Raw genomic sequence first — 17,063 nt, 5'->3', positions numbered from 1 at the left:
TGGTAAGGGTTGTGCAGGGGTGGTGGTGGTAAGGGTTGTGCAGGGGTGGTGGTGGTAAGGGTGGTGCAGGGGTGGTGGTGGTGGTGGTTGTAATGATGATTTGGGAAAAGAAAAGTGATACAAGAAGAAAAGAATCAAGAAAGAGAATAGTTACAGATAGATAGATAGATAGATAGATAGAGAAGGAAACGAAACGAGAAGAAAGAGAGTAAAGAAAATGAAGAGGATAAGAGGAGAGAAAGAAAGGCAAGGAAGGATGGGCAAATTAAATAACAAGGAATAGAGTGCATTAGGGAAAAGAATTGAAAAAAAAGCCAGAAAGGAAGAAAAACAGTAAGAAAGGGAAGAGGAAAGAAAAATGAAAGAAAGACAAAAAGAAGAATAGGAGGAAATACAGAAAGAAAGCAAGAAAGACCCGAAGGAAGGAAAGTAGGAAGAAAGGAAGAAAAGCATAAAGGTAAAATAGATTAAGGAGGAGGGAAAATAAAGCAAAAAGAGAAGCATTATGTGTGTATTAAGGATGAGAGAAAGAAAGAGAGATCAGGGACAGAAAATGATAATGAGAAGAAAAGTTACAAGGGTGTGGAGTGAGAGGACAAAGAGGGAAGGAAGAAAATAGAGAGAGAAGAGAAAGTGTTGAATAAATCTCAGGAGAATGATTAATTAAGGAAGAAAGGGGAGAGAGGAGGAGGAGGAGGGGGAGGAGGAGGAGAGAGAGAGAGAGAAGAGAGAGAGAGAGAGAGAGAGAGAGAGAGAGAGAGAGAGAGAGAGCACAACCATCCTCTTTCTTCTCTTCATTACACTCACCCATCCCTTTTCTCTCTCTCTCTCTCTCTCTCTCTCTCTCTCTCTCTAACATGACCCACTTTCTGTATCATTTGCCATCTCCCTGCTGACCACACCCTCCCCTTATCTATTCAACCATTCCCTTCTACAGTGTCTTCACCCTTCCCTTCACACCATTAATCACGCAACGACCCATTCTTTACCACTACTTATCTGTCTACCTTTCTCTTTTCTTTATTTACTTTTCTTTCAGGTGTTCAAATTTCTGGTTATCGTTTCCCTCACCTCTGTTAATTACTCACCTTTTACCTGTACTTTCTCTTCCTGTCTCTTTTACTACGTCTTCTTTACTGCATTCCTTATCACGCTTTATCTATTCCCCTTTCTATCCTTTCCTTTGCTATTCAGGTGTTCAAATCTATGGTTATTGTTTTCTTCACCTACGTTAATGAGTCATGTTTTACCTGTATTTCTTTGGTAACTACTATGTCTACTCTTCATCAGTCTTCTTCGTTTTGTTATATCATCGCCCTTTTTGTACCTTCTATTTGTTTGCTTATTTATCTATCTTATCAACTTTATTAACATACTTATTTCTATTATCTCTCCGTCTTGTTATACCTTCGTCTGTTTTTATACCTCTGATTTATTCCTACTGTATTTATATGTCTTATTTATCTACCTTTTTTCTCGCTTCGTGTCTTTATACCATCGCCTCTTACTTTCATTCTCTTTTATCCTCGTCCACTTCTCATCAATTTTCTCGCTTTTCTCTCTATTCCTTCACCTTGTACTTCTATCCCTGTTTCAAGCACACGTCTACTTATTTATCATTTCATATTCTCGCATCTTACCTACATATTCCTCACGTCACTCTTCTGTCTCCTCCAACCTCTTTCCACGCTCATCTTATTTCAATTCATCACTTTCCCACCACGTCATCATCTAACACTTCTATCATTATAATATTCAATCATTGCATCATAAGGTTACGTCGCTCTCCTGTCTCCTTCCTTTTTACTTCACTCATTTCACGTCTGTTTATCTCTCTCCTCCCAGAACGTCAGACCCATGCACTTCAGTCATTATATATTCAACCACTGCATCAGATAGTCACGTCACTCCTGTCTCATTTCTCTCTCCACCCTCGTCTTTTCTATTCTTCATTTCTTTTCCTCTCATCTCATTTCTGGTTATCTCTCTCCACCAAAATATCTACACCCATGCACTTCAACCGTATATAATCTACCCGTTGTATCATATAGTCACGTCACTCCTGTCTCCTTTCTCTCTCCACCCTCGTATTTTCTATTCTTCCTTTCTTTCATCTCATTTCTGGTTATCTCTCTCCACTAAAAGCGTCACACCCATGCACTTCAACCGTCTTATAATCTACCCGTTGCGTCCTATAGTCACGTTATTCTCTTGTTTTCACCTTTTTTCTCCCTACTCTCACCCCGCCTTTGTTTATCTCCCTGCCCAGCGCTCCACTCTCCTTTATTTCTCCTCCACCGCGCCATTATCTCTTCCGCCACCTTTCCTCCATAACCCCTAACCTGCTTTTTAGACCTCCTTTTCTTTTCCCTACTCCTCGTCCTCCTCCTCTCCTCACCTCTCCTTCTCTTCATTTCTCCTCCTCTCCTTGCCAGCCCAGTCCATAACTCTTTTAGACTTATTTCTCTTTCTCTTCCTCCTCTCATTCCCTCCTTCTTCCCTGCCTTCTTTCCTTCCTTCCTTCCTTCCTTCCTTTTTTCCTTCCTTCTTCCTTATCCTCCTCCTTCATCTTATCTTCTTCCTTCCTTTCCTCCTAATCTACATCCTCCTCCTCCTCCTCCTCCTGACTTTCTCCTCCTCCTCCCGACTTTCCTTCCTTCCCTCCCTCCCTCCCCCCATGCCTCTTCTTCTCCTCCTCGACCCCCCCCTCCCACCACCACCCCATCTACCCCCCCCCCTCCCCCCTTGGTTTCATATTATTAAGTCTCACCTCTAATGGACACTTCACCTTGCCGGCGCCACCACCACCACCTCCTCCACCACCTCCACCTCCACCACTACCGCCACTCCAGGCTCTCTTCAGTCATCTCCACTTTGTGATGTTTATTAAAATCTTCACCGTGTGTGTTTTTTTTCTTTTCTTTTTTTCTTTAAAGGGAAAAGAGAAAGATTAATATTCGGAGTCTGGCGTCGTTTGTTTGTTTGTTTGCTGTCTATCTTTTTTTTTTTCTGTTCTCGTACTCATGTTTTTTTTCTTTATGTGTTTGTGTCTGTTTGTCTGGGCTGGGCTGTTTAGCTCTTTCTGTCTGTCTGCTTAGGTCTCTCTCTCTCTCTCTCTCTCTCTCTCTCTCTCTCTCTCTCTCTCTCTCTCTCTCTCTCTCTCTCTCTCTCCATGTTTGTATAATCGTGACCTTATACTGTGTGTATGTGTGTGTGTGTGTGTGTGTGTGTGTGTGTGTGTGTGTGTGTGTGTGTGTGCGTGCGTGTGTGCGTGTGCGTGTGTGTGTGTGACCTGCCTCTATTTCTTCCTTCCTCTTCCCGTAACTCTCGGTCATTGAGCATTTAAAGTTCCTCGCCGAGAGAGAGAGAGAGAGAGAGAGAGAGAGAGAGAGAGAGAGAGAGAGAGAGAGAGAGAGAGAGAGAGAGAGAGAGAGAGAGAGAGAGAGAGAGAGAGAGAGAGAGAGAGAGAGAGAGAGAGAGAGAGAGAGAGAGAGAGAGAGAGAGAGAGAGAGAGAGAGAGAGAGCGGCAATAGTGCGGGTGGTCAATACAAGTCGAGAAATAGTCGTGAAGGGCCGTCTTGCTTGTGTGAAAGGGGCGTCAGTCGACCTTAGAGCAACTCCAATCGGGGGGGGGGGGGGGGAGGGGGGGGGGAGTAAATATCACGAGGAGGTCCACCAGTAAAGAGAAGGAATGTGGGTCGTGGTAGTGGAGGGAAGAGGGAAGGGGTAGGGACGGGATGGTGAAGGAGAGGCTGGAGGTTGGGGACAGGGTTGTGGGGGTGAAAGTGTTGGGGGGGGGGAGAGGGGGTGAGGATGAGGGTAATAGGGGTCGTGGGGGTGAAGCTGGAAGTAGTGGTGACTGGTGAGGGTGTCATGGTGTGGGTGAGGGGCGTGGGGGACTGTCTAGCGGCGAAGGTTATTGTGTGTGCCGGAGGAAGGGAAAAGAAAGGCGACAGAACGAGAGAATTGTGTTGTGGTTAGGTTAGGGTGCCAGTGGATGGGAGTGAGGGAAGGTGTGGGGGGCATTGTGTTATGGGAAGGTTAGGTTAGGTTAGGATGGTAGTGCGTGGGTAGGTGAATCTAATAGGGGGGGGGGCTCTGGGAGGAATTGTGTTATATTCTATGGAAGGTTATGGTGGGTGGGTGGATAAGGGGGAGGGTGTTAGGGGGTTAAAAAGGGTACGTAATTGAATTTTATCATGATCCACGGAAGGGACAAAAGGAAGGAAGGAGGAGGAGAAGGAGCAGGAGGAGGAGGAGGAGGAGGAGGAGGAGGAGGAGGAGGAGGAGGAGATGGAGACCTAAATAGCCAAGCTTCCAGGAAAAAAGTAATAACAATAAAGGGAAATGGTTGAATCTTTTTCGTGGAAATTTGAAAACGAAGAATTATGATGAAAAAGTAGATAAAAGGAATGATTGATTTTTAACGTTTTTGTACCTTTTTTTTTATCGAAGAATTAATAGTATCTCCAAAAAAGAGTGATTTATAACTAGAATATATTTGAAAGAAGAAGAATTATGGTGGAAAAGTAAAAAGAGACTGACATTTTTAGACTAAGTAACCTAATTTTTTTTTTAGATGAAGAATTTAGATGCCAAAAGAACGAGTAAAATATAGAATGATTTATTATTGAGATTTTGGATACATACCTCCTAAAAAAAGGCAAAAAGGGCCAAAAGGAAAAATATATTATGTATGTAGATTTTTAAGTATCCTCTGAAGAAAGAAAAGAACTGAGACTGTATTATAATAAGCTTTTTCTCCACCATTACACAAAAGGGAAAGGAAAAGGAGGAGGAGGAAGAGGAAGAGGAAGAGGAAGAGGAGGTGGAGGAGAAAGAGATAGAGATAGAGATGAGAAGGCGAAGAAGGAGAAGGAAGAGGAAGAGGAAGAGGAAGAGGAGAAAGAGGAGAAATAAGTCTAAAAGCGAGTTAAAAGTCTATCCTCTATGTGTACAATGGCTGTGGCGGCGGTGGTGAGGGAGGGAAGGAAGGAAGGCGGGACGGCAAGTTGGGTTATTGTGCTTGGCGGAGGAGAGGAGAAGCCCCGAAGCCAGGCCATAGAATTGTGAGGAGGAGGAGAGAGAGAGAGAGAGAGAGAGAGAGAGAGAGAGAGAGAGAGAGAGAGAGAGAGAGAGAGAGAGAGAGAGAGAGAGAGAGAGATTGTGGGAGGGGAGAGGGGAGTGAGAAGGGGAGGGAAATGGGGAGTGTGGGAAGGGGAGGGAAAGAGGGAGGGAAAGAGGGAGGGAGAGGAAGAAGGAGAGGAAGAAAGAGAGGAAGAAGGAGAGGAATGGGGGAGAGGAAGAGAGTAAGAGGAAGAGAGAGAGAGAGAGAGAGAGAGAGAGAGAGAGAGAGAGAGAGAGAAAGCTCCATCGTGAAAAAAATAGAATGAAAGTCACACAAAATGGATCCAATCTCATACACACGCGCGGAGAAGAATTATTGGACCGAAAAAAAAAGAGGCAAAAAGGGATTATCCAGCATTAGTTTTGAACGGTCCGAGGTCACGACGGCCGATAATAATTTTGAGTATAGGATTTTACCGGCTTTTGAATTGCACAACATTACTTAATCTCTTTGTCTGTCTTTATTTCTGTGTTATCTCTCTACCTCCCTCATTCCCGACATACCTCTCTGTTTATTTATTTATCTGTCAATCTTTCTCATTAAGCCTTTATATCTATCTATCTTATTATACTTCTAACAGTGTCGCTTTGTCTAACTTTCTATATCTATCTTTATCTCGGGTTTATTTGGCTACCTCTCTCCTTTCTTACTTGGCTGTCAGTGTATCTATTTATTAGTTTATGTATCTATCACAGCCTCTTTCTATTTAGCTAACAGTCTGTCGATCTATCTATCTATCCCTCTATCTAGCTTATCTTTCATATCTATCTACCTTAATACCTAATTACGTATCTCTGTCAGTATATCCATTTACTTGGCTATTTATCTATCTCTTTCTCGTATGCGTAACAGTCTGTCTATGTTATATTTATCTATCTATCTATCAATATTTGTCTGTCTGTGTCTGTTTATCTGTCCATCTAGTTGTTCACAAAGCCTCAAAAGCCTCGTTAAAAGCCTCGACGTTCGGGAAGAAAACCAACAAGAAATACGATTCACCTGGTTTCCACGGCACGCTGTTAGTAATTAATTGATTCTCTCTCTCTCTCTCTCTCTCTCTCTCTCTCTCTCTCTTCCCCTCCACCCCCATCTCCCTCCTTCGTCAGACTTTCACTCTCACGCTACACCCTGACGCTGGGGACTCGGCGCGTGACACCTGTAATTAGTGTAACACCCGAGGCCACACCTGAACACGTGAATCCGCTTACCTGGTCGATATGGATCTGGCTCTGGTTAGGGAGATAGGCCAATGGGTAAATTAATCTATCCCTCTCTTTTGCGACGGAGATGAACACCGAGGTCACGCGTAGTTATAGTGTATTTCCCCAACTTTACCTGTGGAGTGTATGGCCCCAACTTTACCTGTATTTCTCTTTTGTGTACGTTCTCTATCCTCTATTTTAGGGGGCAACTTTAGCGGGAGTTTATGAATTCCTCCTTTTAATTATTTTTGACCTTGAGCTGCCTCCTTTACTGCAAAAAAATAAAGAAAATAAAAAGCAATCTACTCCCTTTAAAGTTAGACAGGGTTAATTAGTAAAGAAATAATGGTGTAGGTTAGGTTAGTCACCGTTAGTGCCTGAGGTGGTGGCTGAATGCTCCCTCCCTCCCCTTAAGGAAAGCGTTTAAGTCATAGGGAAGTCTGATGGCTCTGGTTGTAAGGTGGTAACCATTGCAACAGTCTCCCCTAGCGACTGATTTCGTTTTGGTATGTTTGTCTCTTTCTCTTGTTTGTTTTGATGCCCTGCCGTTGAGAGAGAGAGAGAGAGAGAGAGAGAGAGAGGGATGGAGTAAATGAAGAGAGAGAGAGAGAGAAAGGAAAAGGCAGAGGAAGGAGAGAGAGAGAGAGAGAGAGAGTTTCTAGAAAGCCATCAACAAAACTGTAAAAAAGTAGGGTTCAAAGATAAAAAAAAATAATAATGAAGAGAATAAGAAAAAAAAGTTAATTGGGTAGGCTAGAAAGGAAGGAAGGAAGGAAGGTAGGAAGAATGGAAGGAAGGGAGGGAAGAAGGAGGAAGGAAGGAAGGGAAGGAGGGAGTAAGGGAAGGAGTCGGCACGGGGAAAGAGAAAGGGAGGGAAGGAAGTAGAAAGGTAGGGAGAGAGGGAGGGAGGGAGAGAAGAAGGTAAGTTTGATGGAAGAAGGAAGAAAAAAGAAACGAGTCGAAACGGAAGAAAAAGAAAGGGAGGGAAGTTGATAAATAGGGAGGGAGGGAAGTAGGTAGGGAGGGTCGGAGGGAGGAAGGTAGGGAGGAAAGGAAAGACTGGTGGATGAAGAGAGGAAAAAGAAAAAAGTCGACACCGGAGAAAGATTGAGGGAGGGAAGAAGAAGGGGAAGTAGGGAGGGAGGGAGATAGGGAGGGAAGGGGGTAAGGGAGAGGAGATCAATGGACAATTTAGGCTTAGTCTTTCGGAAAATTTGGTGATTACTTTTGTTGACTTGTGAGGCACCTACTTCAGGGGAGAGAGAGAGAGAGAGAGAGAGAGAGAGATTATTTTTTTTTCTGTGTGTGTATGTAATCCCAACGTCATTTGTAACTGGCATTCTCTCTCTCTCTCTCTCTCTCTCTCTCTCTCTCTCTCTCTCTCATGGTCATATATACGTTTAAGATCCGTTTTCTTTGGTTAAACTCTGTTCCAGCGCCTTGTTTACAAATCTATCAGCTGAGATACGACCCTCCCCTCCTCCCTCCACCTGTCACCCTCCCCTACCCCCTCCCCTTCTTGCCTGTCTCACTTCACCAGCCCTCCTCCCCCCGTCTTTGTTTGCTTAACGTCTTCCCGGCTATGCGTAGATCATGGGAGAGAGTGTCTTCCTGCAGGCCGCTGACAGGAGGAAATTGTGGATATAAGTTTTTTACGGTGTGTTTGTTTGTACGTAAAGATGTTCGTAAGATTAGGTTTTAGTACTGAGTTGTACGTAAGATGTGAACATTATATATGATATCCGCAACGTGTTGGAGAAATATTAGCCGAGTAACTTCAGATATTTTGTACCCTCCTTGAAGATGCTCGCTACAGAATTTTTTCCTGTAGCCAGAGAGGAGGAAAGGGGCGAACAGGGTGGATTCTGTTTAAATAATATAAAAAATAAATCAATGATATACTTTAGCGAACAGGCTACGTGTTGTAAAGATATATATTCAGTAACTTGAGATTTTCTGCATTATACGTAAAGATGCTCGTAACAGACACTTTACTTCAGTGTCATGCATCTTTATGAAAGTGTTTGATACGAAAAAACTCGCAAACAAAAATATATACAAAAGCCTTATAAATGAACAATGGCATTTAACCTCCTAAGAGTTTCGTAATGTTGCTCCTAAAAATATTTAAAAAAAACACTTACTCCAACCCCTCTGATGTATACGTGTATTTAATTAAATTTATGAAATGTGCGAAGACCTACAACACAGGTAAAAGAGGAAATGAAAAAAGAAACATGCGATATTATCTCTGACATTTTCCTTAATTCAGTGCAATCATACTAAATTACTTCGGGCGCAGAAAATAATTACTTACATAGATTATGGTCTATTTTTGCGCCAAGGACTTTTTATATTATGATCAACCCGGATCACCGCTGCCGGCGTTGCTGCGTCGCGGAGTGCTGTGTTACATTGCGTTGTGAAGCTCTGTGCTGTGTAGTGACGTGGAGTGCTGTGTTATGTTTTGGTATTGTGGAGTGCTGTGTTGTAAAGTGCTGTGTTGTGTTGTGTTGTATTCTGAAATGCTGTGTTGCGTAGTGTTGTGAAGTACTGTAAAGAGTGTGGAGTCGTGTTGTGTTATGTTATATAATGGTGTGTTGTGTGTTGTGAAGGAGTGCTGCGTTTTGAAGTGCCGTGTTGTAAAGTGCTGTGTTTTGTAGTGCTGTGTTGTAAAGTGCTGTGTTTTGTAGTGCTGTGTTCTGATGTGGTGTTGAGAAGTAGTGTGTGTGTGTAGTGGTTTGCTGTGAAGTGCTGTGTTGGGAAGTGCTGTTTTGCGAAGTGCTGTGTTGTGAAGAGCTGCGTTGTGCTGTGGTGTGGTGTGTAGTGCTATGTCGTGAAATGATGTGTTGCTGAGTGCTGTGCCGTATATATAGTGGTGTCAAGGAGTCCCGTATTGTGTAGTGGTGTCAAGAAGTGTTGTGCTAAGGAACGTTGTGTCAGTGAGTGTTGCGTAGTGGTGACAAGTAAGGGGGTTGTGAAATGCTGTTTTGTAGTGCCGTGGAGTGCTGTGAGGTATTGGGGTGTCAGGGAGTGTTGTGTTTGTGTAGAGCTATATTGCGTAGTGGTGATATGAAAGGGTGTTCTGAAATGCTGTGTTCTAGTGCCGTGGAGTGCTGTGAAATATTAGGGTGTCAGGGAGGGTTTTGTCTGTGTAGAGCTGTATTTTTTTTTTTATACAGCAAAGGAGGCAGCTCAAGGGCACAAAAAAAGGAAACAATAAAAAAAAAGCCCGCTACTTGCTGCTCCTAAAAAAGAATCATAAGAGGTGACCGAAAGAGACATGAAAGGCTGTTCTGAAATGCTGTGTTGTAGTGCCGTGGAGGGCTGTGATGTATTGGGGAGTCAGGGAGGGTTGTGAAGTGCAGTGTTGTGAAATTGCGTCTTAGATTGCTGTGTCGTGACGTGCTGTGATGGAACGTGGTGTGTCAAGGAGTGCTGTGTTAATGAAGGCCGTGTAAGTGGAGTGCTGTGCTGGTTGTTGTTTTCTCTCTTGACACAGCCTGGAACTCTCGCCTTGTGCCTTGTTTTTTCTTTTTCTTTTTTCTTTTTTTGGAGCGGCTATCGTGTTGCTTGGGTTGTTTTTCCCCTCCGTGCTTCATGAACTCTCTTTTCTCTCTCTCTCTCTCTCTCTCTCTCTCTCTCTCTCTCTCTCTCTCTCTCTCTCTCTCTCTCTCTCTCTCTCTCTCTCTCTCTCTCTCTCTCTCTCTCTCTCTCTCTCTTTTATTTTCTTTAATCTTCCTCATATTCTTTGTGTAGCTCGTCTGTCATTTTTCTGCGGCGCTTTATAGGTTTTTTTTTATTTCTTTTCTCTTTATTCTGGTTTCTTCTTTTTCTGTACCGCATTAAATGTTTCTTTTTATCTCTGCTCTATTATCTGATTCTAATTTCCTATTGTGCTGGTAGTGTTTCTTTTTTTTATTTAGTGTTTTGTCTTTCATCTTTTATTTCTGTGGTCCATTTTGGTTTCTTTGTCCAATCGCTCTTCAACTGTCTCCATTTTTTTTAAGTCTTAATGGTTGTGTCGTGTTCTATAGTCTTTGATCCGTTTTCCGTTTCTTTGTAATCTTTGCCCTGGTTCTTTTATTCTGTAGCCTTTGAACCGTCTCCTTAATTGTTGTTTCACTCTTCGTTAACTAATGGACTGTTTCCTTTTTTTCCGCCCTTGAACTTTTCCCTTTTTTGTTGTTTCTTTATTTTGTAGCTCATGGATTTCCAATATTTTTCTCTGTGACCTGTGAACTTTCTCCTTTTTTGCTGTTCCTTTATTTTGTAGCTCAAGTACTTCCTTCATCTTTCTCTGTGACCTGTGAACTTTCTCCTTTTTTGTTGTTCCTTTATTTTGTAGCTCATGGATTTCCTATATTTTTCTCTGTGACCTGTGAACTTTCTCCTTTTTTGCTTTTCCTTTATTTTGTAGCTCAAGTACTTCCTACATTTTTCTCTGTGACCTGTGAACTTTCTCCTTTTTTGCTGTTCCTTTATTTTGTAGCTCACGGACTTCCTACCTTTTTCTCTGTGACCTGTGAACTTTCTCCTTTTTTGTTGTTCCTTTATTTTGTAGCTCATTTACTTCCTTCATTTTTCTCTGTGACCTGTGAACTTTCTCCTTTTTTGCTGTTCCTTTATTTTGTAGCTCATTTACTTCCTTCATTTTTCTCTGTGACCTGTGAACTTTCTCCTTTTTTGCTGTTCCTTTATTTTGTAGCTCAAGTACTTCTTACCTTTTTCTCTGTGACCTGTGAACTTTCTCCTTCTTTGTTGTTCCTTTATTTTGTAGCTCAAGTACTTCCTACCTTTTTCTCTGTGACCTGTGAACTTTCTCCTTTTTTGTTGTTCCTTTATTTTGTAGCTCAAGTACTTCCTACATTTTTCTCTGTTACCTGTGAACTTTCTCCTTTTTTCATGTTGCTCTTTTAATTTATTGTTCATGGTCTTCCTACTTTTTTTTTTGTTGCCCTCAAACCTTCTCTTTTTTATGCTGTTTCATTAGTCTGCATCTCCTGGACTTCCTACTTCTCTGCCTACTACTTCTCTGTCCCTCTTTAACTTTCTTTTTTCCGCTCTTCCTTTATTCCCTAGCTAATGAACTACCTTATTCCTTTATTTTTCCCCGGTTTACTGTCTCCTTTGTTGCTCTATAGTCTTTTAAGTCGGTTAATTTCTTCTATAGCCTTTGTATTTCCTCCTTTCTTTCTGTAGCCCTTGTGCTGTTCCCTTATTCTTTAGCTCCGGGTCGTCATTTTTCTCTAGCCCTTAATTAAACTGTCTCTTTCTTATCTCTTTACAGCCTCTTTTTTTCTTGTTCTTTGTTACTCTTTTCTTGGGATTGCGTTCATTTTTTTTCCTCTTCCGTTACCCTCGAAATATCTCCTTTCCCTAAAAAAAAAGACGAGAGAGAGAGAGAGAGAGAGAGAGAGAGAGAGAGAGAGAGAGAGAGAGAGAGAGAGAGAGAGAGAGAGAGAGAGAGAGAGAGCATTCCCGTACCACCTGCATGAACATATGTAAATTTTTGCTCACCATATTCAGGGCAGGAGGCTCTCGGAAGGGAGGGAAGGGGGGAGAGGGAGGGGGAAGGGAGGGAGGAGGAGAGAGAGTAAGGGTGGGGAGGGAAGGGAAGGAAAGGGGGTAAGGAAATGAGGGGAAGGGAAGAGAGAGCTATGAAATAGATCCGAAAAATAAGGGAAGGAGAGGGGAAAGGAAATGAAGAGGGAGTAATGGGAAGGGAAGGAAAGAGAGAGAAAGAGTGGATAGGAAAGGTAAGGACATGGAGTAATGAGAGAAGGGGAAGGAAGTGAAGGGAAGAGAAGAGAAAGATATAAAAGAGAAAGGTGCGGAAAATGAAGGGAGGGGAAGGGGAAAGTAAGTGAGGAGGAGGGTGCGGGAAGGGGGATGAACGGAGGGGACTAAATGGAATGCAGGGGAAAAGGGATGGGAAACGAAAGGATGGAAAGGAAAGGGCATGTAGAAAGGAAAGAGAAGGGAAGGGAGGGAAAAGGAATGAAGGTAAGGGAAAAGGAGAAAGGAAAAGGAAAGAAAATGAAGGGAAGGGAAGGAGAAGGAGAGTAAAGAAAGGGAAAATAAAGAAAATAGGGGAATAGGAATGAAAGGAAAATATGGTGAGAGGAGAGAAAGGAAAGGAAAGGAAAGGGAATCGGAGGAAATAAATTAAAGAGAGACAAGGACAAAGATGAGGAGGGACAGGAAGGGAAGGGGGAAGGAGGAAGGAAGGGAAGGAAAGAGGGGAGGAGGAAAGAAGGGAAGGAAATCGGAGGGAAAGAAAGAAAAGAAAGACAAAGAGAAAGCTTGGAAGGAAAGGGCAAAGAAAGGAAGGAAAAAAAGCAACTGAAAAAGGGAGGAAAGGAAGAAGGGAGAGGAGCAGGAAAGGAAAAAAAGGAAAATAAAGAGAAGAGAAGGTACACTCGCTGGTTGGCTGTGTGTGTGTGTGTGTGTGTGTGTGTTCGGGAGCCTGATGGATGGCCTGATGGGGGGGTTGCACGGTTGTTTTGTCAGCTCGCCGCTAGGGGGAGTGTTTGTCTGTCTGTCTTCGTCGGGAAAGGTTGAGTTTGGTTCACTTGATACGCCGGGAGACTTTGTTCGCTCGTTCGTTTGTTTGTTTTTGGTTCTGTTTTGTTTTGATCGTTTGGTGAGTTTGTTCTCGTTTTCTGATTTGTTCTGATTGTGTTTGTATTTTGGAATGGTTTGTTTATGGTTGTTTGTTTCGTGTTGCTGTCGGTGTTTTGTTTTGTCTTCGTTGTGTTTGTTTAAATATATTTGTGTGCTTCGTGGTGCTGTGTTTGTTTAGTTACATTTGTGTTGTTCGGTGTTTGTTTGTCTATGGTTTGTGTGTTTGTGTTGTTTCTTCGGTGTTTTTCTAAGTTTGTTTTGTTGTGTTTGTGTTGCGTTGGTTTTGTGTATAAGTGAGGTCGTGTTTGTTTATGGTTCCGTGTTTTTTTGTTTTTTTTGTTTATGGTTTGTGTGTTTCTATTTTTTTCGGTGTGTTGTTTAATTTTGTTTTTCTGTTTGTATTCAGTTTGTTTTCTTTGTAAGCAAGGTCGTGTTTGTGTGTTCGTGATTGCGTGTATTTCTTTCCAGTGTTTGTTAAGTTTGTGTTGTTTGCTTATATATGTTTGTTTGTGCGGTGTTTTCTAATTTTGTTTTGCGTGTTTGTGTTTTGGTCTTAGTTTGTTGCTTGTTTGTTTATATTCATGTTTCTAGTGTTTGTTCCGTGTTTGGTCGTTAAGTTGGTTTCGTGCGTTGTTTGTGCTGTGTTGGAGATTTTGTTTGTAGGTATAGTATGTTTGTTTGCTTGTTAATGCTTACGTTTGTGTAGTATATGTTTGGGTTTTTGTCTCATGTCTTTTTTTTATGGTATATGTTGGCTTTGTGCATTGGTGTGTTTTTTTATAAGTGTATTAGATTATTTGTTTGTACGTGTGTTTGCTTTGTTTGTTCGTATGTAGATTGTTTACAAATACGAATGGCTAAATAACAGGTATCAGGTTGTTTGTAGGTAAGGTTAGCATGTTTGTATTTGGAAGCACGGTTGGATGATTTGTTTACACTTATGATGAGCTTGTTTACAGGTAAGGTCAGTCTGTTTGCAGGTAGGATTGGGTTATTTGTGTTTACGGTCATCTTTTTTTGTGAGCGTGATTTGTTTGTTTACAAGTGATTATCTTGGCTCAGGTAGAATTACTTTCTCTGTAGGTGTGGTTGGGCGCCAGGAAGAGGGACACACACATCATTGCTTTAGGCTTGTTTTTTGTTTTGTTTGTCTACGTATATGATTAGGTTTGTTTACAGGTGAGGCGAGTGTGCTTAGCTATGACTACTTTGTGTGTAGGTGTGGTTGAGTGGCAGAAAGAGATAGAGAGAGAGAAAGACTTATATATTTTTGTTTTCTTTGTTTGGTTATATATACGTACGTGATGAGCTTGTTGACAGGAGTGCCCAATTTACTTTCACTTATAATTACTTCGTCTGTCGGTGTTTTTGGGTGGCAGGAGAAAGGACACACGCACTCACACACTCACACACTCATTGTTTTCGGTTTGTTTATTTGTTTACCTGTATTACTAGTTTGTTTACGGGTGTGGGGAGTTGGCTGAGGTATAATTTATTCACCTGCATGTGTTTACGGTGGCAGAAGGGACACACACTTTAACTCACTCACGCACTTATTGTTTTCGTTTGTTTATTTGTTTACGTGTGCTACTAGCTTGTTTACGGGTGTGGGGAGTTGGCTGAGGTATAATTAATTCGTCTGCTTGTGTTTTCGGGTGGCAGGAGAAGGGACACACTCACACACTCGCATACACACACTCGCACGCATTGTTTTCCGTGCGTGCTGGAAGGTTGCCGGGCGGGACTTGTTGTGGGATGGACATGAATACTAATGCGGAGACGCAGATGAGGCTCAGAGTCCGCGAGCGGCGGGATGGTCCGTTGGCGGCGTGTGTTAAGGGGGTGATGAGCCGCGGGATGGCCAGAGGGGGCCGCGTTATGGACTGCAGGATAGCGAGTTAGGTGGAATGGAAAACGTGAGAGAGGTTGTCGGGCCTATAAAAGGGAGAAATGGAGTAGAGGGAATGATGGAGGATGAGCAACTATAGGGAAGGGATAAGGGTGTGGAAGGAGATGGAATGGAAAGCGTAAGGGAAGTTGTAGAGGGGGAGATGAGGGTGTAGATGCAGGTGGAATGGATAACGTTAGAGAAGGCGTACGGCTTAGAAAATAAAGTGGATAGAGCGGTGTTGGTTAAGCGACTATGGGAAAAGGAATGAGACTTTGGAGGGAGACGGATTGGAAAACGTGCAAGAAGTTATAGTACTTGGAAAACGAAATAGAGAGAGCGGTGTAGGCTGAGCGACTATGGGAAAGGGACGGCAGGAAGGGATGATGGAATGAAAAGCGTATTGAAAGGTATGGAGATTTATAGGTGGACAAGGATTGTGGAACGGGCTAAAATACCAGTTGGATATGTCCGAAGCTGTGAGGATATACTGAACTATGGGAAAGCAGGATGAAAATGGGAAGAAAGGTGGAGTTTAGCTTGAGAGGAGTAAGGAAGTGAGGATATGGGTAAGTGGGATAAGCTATGGAGTCATTCGAATCAGAGATGAATATGACGAGTAAGGTGGAGTGGAGAGCTGGAGAGGAGAGTGAATGAAGTTGTGATGAAGTGAAGGAAGGTGAGGCGAGGGGTTGGGAGCAGGCTGAGGAATCATGGCAGAGAAATGAAGCTTTGAAGGGGAACGTTTTGAAGATTCATAGCGGAACGTTGTCGCCGCCTGTAACATAACCACACTTTCTTCGTCAAACATTTCCGTCTTTCCTAGAACTTAAACGCAATCACCAATAGTTTATACAAATGTTAACCTTGCCGCCGCCTGTCACACATCGTACAACATCATCACACCTCCGTCGTTAAACATTTCCGTCTTTCTCTGCAGCTTTCAACATAATTACCGATTGTTCTAAAAAAAATGTTACCCTCTTTCATAAATGTTCCAGCATAATTATACTTTCCCTCAGATCATATTCATAATTCCCTGTACGCAACTTTGCCCTCCACCAAAGAGAATTAGGGCAGGCAAGCTAATCAGAGAATGTGTAATCTTTCCCTTCTGAGGCTCCAGGAATTACAAGGTTCAACCAGGCACCAGGAACCCAGCAACCTGAAGCAACACGGTAGGAGGTGAAAATATCGTCTACACATAGGTTGGCAGCACTCATACACAATCTTCCTTTCAGTCTCTCTTTTAAAACCCCAGGAGTTACAAGGTTCAGCCAGGCACCAGGAACCCAGCAACCTCTATAGCGAAACAACACGGTAGGAGGTGAAAATATCGTCTACACATAGGTTGGCAGCACTCATACACAATCTTTCTTTCAGTCTCTCTTTTCAAACCCCAGGAGTTACAAGGTTCAGCCAGGCATGAGAAAGGCAGCGCCCCCCATAGCGGAGAAGCAACACGAGAGGAGGTGAAAGCAGCGTGCACACATTGGTTCTGGACTTAGCGTCGCTCACAACAAATTTTCTTCCAGTCTTTCTCTCTTGAAGCTCCAGGAATTGCACGCATTACCCAGGCAAGAGGAAGCAAGCAACACATTAGAGCGGAGAATCAACACGTTTAGTGGCCTCAAAATAGCGTTCACACACATTGGTTCTGGACTTGGCAGCACTCATGACTAATCCTCTCAGTCTTTCTCATTTGAAGTTTGAAGTTTCAGGAATTGCACGCTTCAGCCAGGCACAGCGGAAAAGCGAGCAACGCACCAAACGGGTCAAAATAGCGTCCACACACATTGGCCGCTCTCATAAACAAGCAGAATAAACCTTTTTAAACGACTATATTTCTGAAGATAAGAGCGAAAAGGATATTGTTGGTGAGGTCAGGGCAGGAAGAGTATGCCAGGTGGAGCTACATGAAGAGCATTTGCCTGAGCAGGATGGAGTACAGTAGCCTCACACAGAAAGATTTGGAGGCTGTTAAGAAAGACCTGCATGTGTCCTGAAGTAGACTAAAGAAAAATGGCAATGACTGAAGATGATGATGGGTTTGGACTTAAGGCATGTAGGTATATCACATCTAGACTCTTAAAAACCTCTTTCACACTAAAGTGGTGATATCTTAGCTCGAATGGTATCTAGGTTCATACTTTCTTTCTTGGTGTTCTGCATTCATTTCTTAAGCAGAGGCATCCAGAGACGTTAGAGGCAACAAAGG

The 17,063-nt window shown here is 42.8% G+C and overlaps 1 protein-coding gene and 1 long non-coding RNA gene across 4 annotated transcripts in view; one reads left to right on the top strand and one right to left on the bottom strand.

Annotated features, from left to right (window-relative positions):
* The window catches only part of LOC126998404 (anoctamin-8-like), a 157,807-nt gene that overhangs the window by 85,902 nt on the left and 54,842 nt on the right, over window positions 1-17,063 (bottom strand). The window lies entirely within an intron of this gene.
* LOC126998411 (uncharacterized) overlaps window positions 1-17,063 on the top strand; it is a 109,164-nt gene that overhangs the window by 64,314 nt on the left and 27,787 nt on the right. The gene's annotated exons all lie outside the window — the stretch shown is intronic.

Source organism: Eriocheir sinensis, chromosome 14 (assembly GCF_024679095.1).
Source record: "Eriocheir sinensis breed Jianghai 21 chromosome 14, ASM2467909v1, whole genome shotgun sequence".
Classification (NCBI taxonomy): Eukaryota; Metazoa; Arthropoda; class Malacostraca; order Decapoda; family Varunidae; genus Eriocheir; species Eriocheir sinensis.
Note: the sequence above shows the minus strand (reverse complement) of the source record. Positions and strands in the feature narration are given on the sequence as shown.